Genomic DNA, 7,500 nt, shown 5'->3' with positions numbered 1-7,500 from the left:
ATAGATATAGTATATATCTTATATATTAGTATGTGAGCAATGTATATATAGTATATATATAATAATATTGATATATATAGTATATATATATATATGGTATGTATCTATATATATGTAATATATATCTTATATACTATATAATGTATATATATTATATATATCAAAATAATTATATATATATAAAGAAATATAATATATATATATATATGATATATATATATAAATATATGAGTAGTAATAAATAAAAAAAAAAGTTTGTCTTATATAGTATAATATACTAGTATATTTTATATTTTAGATTACGTATATTACATGTATGTGGTATATGTAATATATATATATATATATGTATATATATATTATATATATATATATAAATAATGTATACTGATGCTATATGTATTATATATATAATATATATATATATAGTATATATATAATATATATATAAAAATAGTATATTAGACATACATGTATATATACGTATGTAATATAATATATATATTATATATATTATATTAATTATATATATTATTATTATATACTATATATATATATATAGTAATATATATCTTATATATCTATATGATATATATACTAAGCTGACTATATATATATTTATAATAGATATTAATAGTATATATCGTATATATATAATATGTTTAATATATATATTATTAAAGTTATATGATATATATATATAATATATTTTTTTTTTAAAATATTTTAAAAATTTATCTATAGTAAATCTATAATGTGTGTATATATATATTATATATATATATATATTATATATATTATAATATAATATATAAATATATATATATAAATTATATATATATATATATATCTCTAATATATGATATATATTATATATATATGATATATATATATATATATATATATATAATATAAGATAATACTATATATCTATATATATAATAAATATATAATATATATATTATTATAATATATATATAATATATAATAAACATATATATATATATAATATAAATATATATATATATAATCTAATATATATATATATATATATATATATATATAATTATATTATATATATAATATATTATAAGATGACTGGTAACAATAGGTTCTGTAACAACAGTAATTCCAATCTAAAATAAAAGGATAGGACCATAAAAACACCAAAAATATAGGAAAGTAAAAAAGTACTACTATTTCAGAGGACTGCTGTCTCCCTCTTTCAGGTAAGAATGAATGAAAAGAAAAGTTTACAGAAAAAGGGGTGGTATTTATACCAAAGGAGGGGTCCATCCCACAAACAAGCCAATTTAAGTCAACCCCGCTGATAATCTTCCTTTAATCTTCTTTAAGGGTTGGTTGAAATGAAGAGGTTGTCGATCGTGTCCGAAACTCCATGCTTACCGTTTGAGATGTTCATTACCTGCCTCTCTTTTATTAAGCCGATTCCATTCATTTGACTGTTGTTACCGGCAGTTGACTGCATAAATTAATTAACGTGACAAATTCCAAGTTTATTTCTATGGTTATGTTCAATTTATATGGTTGAAAAATAGCAAGAGTTTCTGTTGTCCATTACCTAACTGACCGTTTGTGTTGTATTAAATCTCTGGGGAAGGGATTTAGACTTGAAATAATCCGATGTAAATATTGGTCCACGTCATGGCATGGGATTTCGTATACCCCAACAGAGTCCTTTGGAGATGCCTTTTGTTTGGACGTTAATCAGGGATTTGGCTAAGGGTTTGGTGTTTGCGGTAAAGTAAATAAAAAAAGGGTTTCGATTTTCCGCAAGGGATTGGTTATTCTCTTAATCGGTCCAGGTCCAAGGGTGGGAATTAATTGGTTTTAGGTGTGGGGTGTTGCCCTTTCATTCTCCGGTGGGGAATTGTTATTTTAGGGGGTTCGTTAGGGGAAAAATTTAAGTTTTTTTTTTTTTTGTTGTTTTGTTTCTTGTTTCTTTTTTTTTATTTTTATTTTTTTTCGGTTTTTTTTTTTATTTGAAAATACGTTTTTTTTGCCTTTGTGACTTGCTTTCTCCAATTGATATGGTCAGGATATTTTAAAGACGAAAGTTGCTTGCGAATTAGTTCAAATTCTTTTTTTCCAGGAATTTCTGGGGAACAAATTCGTAAGGCTCTTAAGAACAAGTTACTAGCTACACCTATCTTGAATAGTTACTGTCGGTGCTCAGCTAAAGTAGTGAATGTGCAAAGTGAGAACGTTGGCGGTTTTCTGTATACTGGTGAATTTGTATTCTGGTCGTATCTCTGATTCTTCAAAACCAATCAAGAAAAGGAATTTTGATTTGTTTCTGTTTCCCATCAACTTTAAATTTGATCGCTGGGCGGCACTAATGTGTTTAATTTCGCGGGAAGGAATTCATTAAAATTGCCCCCCCACTTATTATCCCAAAAATGTTAGGATATCATCCACGCGTATCTCATACCACAGGCAATGTTTTGGGTTTTATTGCATTTATTACTGTAGTTTCAAAGTATTCCATGTACAGATTGGCCTAGAACAGGACTTAAAGGGAATACCTACCATATTACACCCGAATTTTTGCTTGTAGAATTGATTCCCCGAATGAAAATACGTTATTAGATGCACATATTCAAACTAGCTTATTATTTTGTCAAAGCAAGCCCAAACGGGAAATTGATCTGAAAATAGGGGGATAATTTTACCCTTAAAAAACTGAAGAAACAAGTCCGTCCTCGTACTTGTATGGTACTTTATGTAGGAACAGGAATCCCTACGTCAAGGCTTAAAACGTTTTGGTTGGTGAAGTGGTATATGATGCTTCTCTGAATTATTTGTGACAAAAATTAAATCTTCCGAAATTGGTTTAATGTGACTGGGAGAAAAGGTGCCCTAAAAACGGGGAAAGGAGGGCCAAGCTAACCCATTTTAGAAATTTTGTAATTGAAAGCTCCGGCACATGAAACGATGGGTCTGGAATGCGAAGATTGTCTTTGTGAGTTTTGGGAAGGCCATAAAACAAAATAGGGTAATTTAGGGATCAATTAGTACTTTTAAATTTCTCTCAATAGTTCAAATACTCGTTTTGTTGTCTTGCCAATTGTTTAACTTTCCTTAAAAAAACCTTTCCGAAAAAATTGGGGACGTGTTGGGTTTTTTTTTTTTTTTTTTTTTCTTTTATTTTTTTCGGAGGGGTATTTTCGTCAGTTTTTCGTATGGGTTTGTTGTCGCTAAGGAGCTGGTTGTGATTTTGTCAAGGTAGAAGTCTTTGTTACCATTATTACGATTTTATTTTGCCGTTTTCTTTGTCGGGAAATCTACGTTATGATAACAATCTAACTTTTTTAGCGAGTGGATGGGCTATCATGGCAATCTAGCGAGGAACAGGATATTTCGTATGTAAACATCAGTTAAAGCATTTTAGTAACAATCCTTTTGTAAACCCATATCCTTTCCACGGTTGTAGTTTTTGTCAGATATGAATTTATCAAAAGCCCGCTATGAAGTCTAGGTTGTTTTGCGGTTCTGGCATAAGGGCGAAGGACGAATAAGCCCTAAATTTCAAAACTAAAGTTGGGAGTTTGTACAGTAAGGGGGGTGTTGGATAAGGTTTAAAACTTTGTCTTGTTGCTCAAAGATTATTCCACGCACTATTGGATCTATTTGGAGGTTATTTAACTTGCGTAAGAAGTCTGTTTGGAATGAGTCCGCTCAGTAATAGGCAAGCAATGTCGGAAAACAGAATATGAAAATCAGATACCATGTCTATGTGGTTCCGGTAGGAGGAGGCGAAAGAATTAGACTGGGTTCCATCTTATTCACTCTGCGTTAGTATGAAAGATGTCGTTTTCGTATCGGTGATTTCTTTCCTCCCAGGAAAAATCTTGGTGTGAGAGAGGGAAGGGGTCCGGATTGCAGAGTCCATCTCCCGAATCCGTACATTTTTTGGTAGTACGTTGCTCTTTGAGGGCATTCTTCTAAAAACGTCGTTTTGGTTTTTTCATCCGGTGTATGGAGTCTGATCAGTTCGTTTCTCAAATAACTTTGCGAAAGATTGGCTTGGACTTCTGGTGTGGAGTTGAAGAATCCTGGGAAAAGGTGCTGGTTTGTTGAAGTTCCATAATGGGGCTGAAAATGGACTGGGTAACAATGTTCTGTAAACAAACAGAATTCCATCTCAATAAAAGGAAAAGGCCCCCCATAAAAAACACCAAAAATAATAGAAAAAAGGTAAAAAAGTAATTATTTCAGAGGACTGCTGTTCCTCCCTCTTGCAGGTAAGATGAATGGAAAAGAAAAGTTTACAGAAAAGGTGGTATTTATACCAAGAGGTCCGTCCATCCAAAACAAAGCAAGCCAATTTAAGGTCACCCCCGCTGATAATCTTCCGTTAATCTTCTTAAGGGTTGGTTGAATGAAGAGGTTGTCGATCGTGTCCGAAATCCATGCCCCTTTTCCTTTGAAGATGTTCATTACCTGCCTCTTTTCTTTTTATTAAGGCCGATTCCTATCATTTGACTCTTGTAACCGGCAAGTATTGCTGCTAATAAATTACACGTGACAAACAAATTCCAGTTTTATTACTTGTGGTTATGTTCATTTTATATTGGTTGAAAATAAGGCAGAGTTCTGTTGTCCATAAGCCTCTAACTGACCGTTTGTGTTGTATTAATCCATCTGGGGAAGGGCGGATTTGACCTGTAAATTCCGATGTAAGGATGGTCACAGTTCCTGGCCAATGGGATTTCGTTATTACCCCAGAGTCCTTTGGAGATGCCTTTTGTTGGACGTTAATCAGGGATTTGGCTAAGGGTTTGTTTGGGTAAGTAAATACAAAAGGGTTGTCGATTTTCCGAAGGGATTGGTTATTCTCTTTTAATAGTGGTCCATGGTGGGGGAATTAATTAGTTTTATTGGTTGGGGTGTGTTATTTCTCGGTCTTGTTCTTTAGGGGGGTCGTAGAAAATTACGTTTGCTTTGTGAATTGCTTTCCTCAATTATCTGGTCAGGATATTTTAAACGACGAAAGTTGTTGCTTGCGAAATTAGTTCAAATTCTTTTTCCAGGAATTCTGGGGAACAAATTCGTAAGGCTCTTCAAGAAAACAAGGTTACTAGCTACCACCTATCTTGATAGTACTGTCGTGAATAGCTAAAGTAGTGAATGTGATATGAAAGTGAGAACGTTGGGTTTTCTGTATATGGGTGAATTGTATTTCTGTCCGTATCTCTGATTCTTAAAACATCAAGAAAAGGAATTTTGTTGTTCTGGTTTACCCATTCAAACTTTAAATTTGATGCTGGGCACTAATGGTTGTTTAAATTCGCGAGGAAAGTTCATTAAAATTGCCCCACCACTATTATCCAAAAATGGTTAGGATATATCCACGTATCTCCATCCTTCAACAGCATGTTTTGGGTTTATTGGCATTGTATTACTGTTAGTTTCAAAGTATTTCCACATGGTACAGATTGGCTAGAAAACAGGACTTAAAGGACTACCCATACTACACCCGAAGTTTTTGCTTGTAGAATGAGTTCCCCGAATGAAAAATACGTTATTAGATGCACATAATTTCAACTAGGCTTTATTATTTTGGTCAAGCGCCAAAGGGAAAATGATCTGAATAAGGGGATAATTTTACCCTTAAAAACTGAAGAAACGTCCTGTAACTGGTACTTTTATGGTGAACAGGGAATCTACGTCAAGGCTTCAAAAGTTTTGATGTTGGGTGAAGTGGTATATGTGCTTCCTGCTGAATTGTGAAAAAAACAAAAATCTTCCGAATGTTGTAATGTGACTGGGAGAAAAGGTGCCTAAAAAAAGGGAAAGGAGGCCAGCTAACCATTTAGAAATTTTGTAATTGAAAGCTCCGGCACTGAAACGATGGGTCTGAATGGAAGATTGTCTTTGTGAGTTTTGGGAAGGCCATTAAAATAGGGTAATTTAGGATTAATTACTTTAAATTCTCTAATAGTTCAAATACTCTTTTGTCTTTGCCAAATCCCTGATTAACGTCCACAAAAGGCATCTCTCCAAAAGGGACTCTGGGGTATACGAAATCCCATGCCAGGACTGTAGACCAATCTTACATCGGATTTACAGGTAAATCCCTTCCCCCAGAGATTAATACACACAAACGGTCAGTTAGGTATGGACAACAGAACTCTGCTATTTTCAACCATATAAATGAACATAACCATAGAATAAACTGGAATTTAGTCACGTGTAATTTATAGCAGCAACTGCCGGTACAAGAGTCAAATGATGGAATCGGCCTTAATAAAAAAGGAGAGGGCAGGTAATGAACATCTCAAAAGGAGCATGGATTTCGGACACGATCGACAACCTCTTCATTCAACCAACCCTTAAGAAGATTAAAGGAAGATTATCAGCGGGGGTACTAAATTGGCTTGTTTGTGGATGGACCTCTTGGTATACCCACCTTTTCTGTAAACTTTTCTCATTCATCTACCTGAAGAGGGAGACAGCAGTCTCTGAAATATAGTACTTTTTTCTCTATATTTTGGTGTTTTTATGGGCTCCTTTTTATTAGATGGAATTCTGTTGTTACAGAACATTGTTACCAGTCATTTTCAGCCCTTATGGAATTCAAACCGCCTTTCCAGGATTCTTCACTCACTTCCAGAAGTCAAGCCAATCTTTCGCAAGTTTGAGAAAGAACTGATCAGACTACACCGGCTGAAAAACCAAAAAACACTTTTTAGAAGAATGCCTCAAAGAGCAAGTACTACCAAAAATGTACGGATTCGGAGATGGACTACTGCAAAATCGGACCCCTTCCCTCTCTCACACAAGATTTTCCTGGAGGAAGGAATCACCGATACGAAAAACGACATCTTCATACTAACGCAAGTGTGGATATGGAACCCAGTCTAATCTTCGCCTCCTCACTACGGACCACATATACAGGTATCTGATTTCATTCTGTCCGACATTGCTGCCTATAATAGCGTGACTCATTCCAACAGACTTCTACGCAAGTTAAATAACCTAATAGACAATAGTGCGTGGAATAATCTTGAGCAACAAGACAAAGTTTAAACTTACCCAATCCAACACCCCCCTTACTGTAAATCAACATTTAGTTTTAAATTTAGGCTTATCCTTCGCCCTTATGCCAGACCGAAAAAAAACAACCTAGACTCATAGTGGCTTTTGATAAAATTCATATCTGACAAAAACTACACCGTGAATGAGATATGTTTTTAAAAGGAGTGTTACTAAATGCTTTAACTGATTTACATAAGAAATATCCTGTTCCTCGCAGATTCATGATAGCCCATCCACTCGCTAAAAAAGTTTAGATGTTATAATAAGTAGATCCGACAAAGACGGCAAAATCGTAATAATGGACAAAGACTTCTACCTTGACAAAATCAACCAGCTCCTTAGCGACACAAACACATACGAAAAAACTGACGAAAAATCCCCTCCAAAAACGTTCCCACAGAATTTTTTCGGAAAGTAAGATTAATTGGCAAAGACAAA

The sequence above is a fragment of the Macrobrachium nipponense genome, chromosome 16, assembly GCF_015104395.2.
Source record: "Macrobrachium nipponense isolate FS-2020 chromosome 16, ASM1510439v2, whole genome shotgun sequence".
In the NCBI taxonomy this organism is placed as follows: domain Eukaryota; kingdom Metazoa; phylum Arthropoda; class Malacostraca; order Decapoda; family Palaemonidae; genus Macrobrachium; species Macrobrachium nipponense.
The sequence above is the reverse complement of the archived record's forward strand: the minus strand, read 5'-3'. Positions refer to the sequence as shown.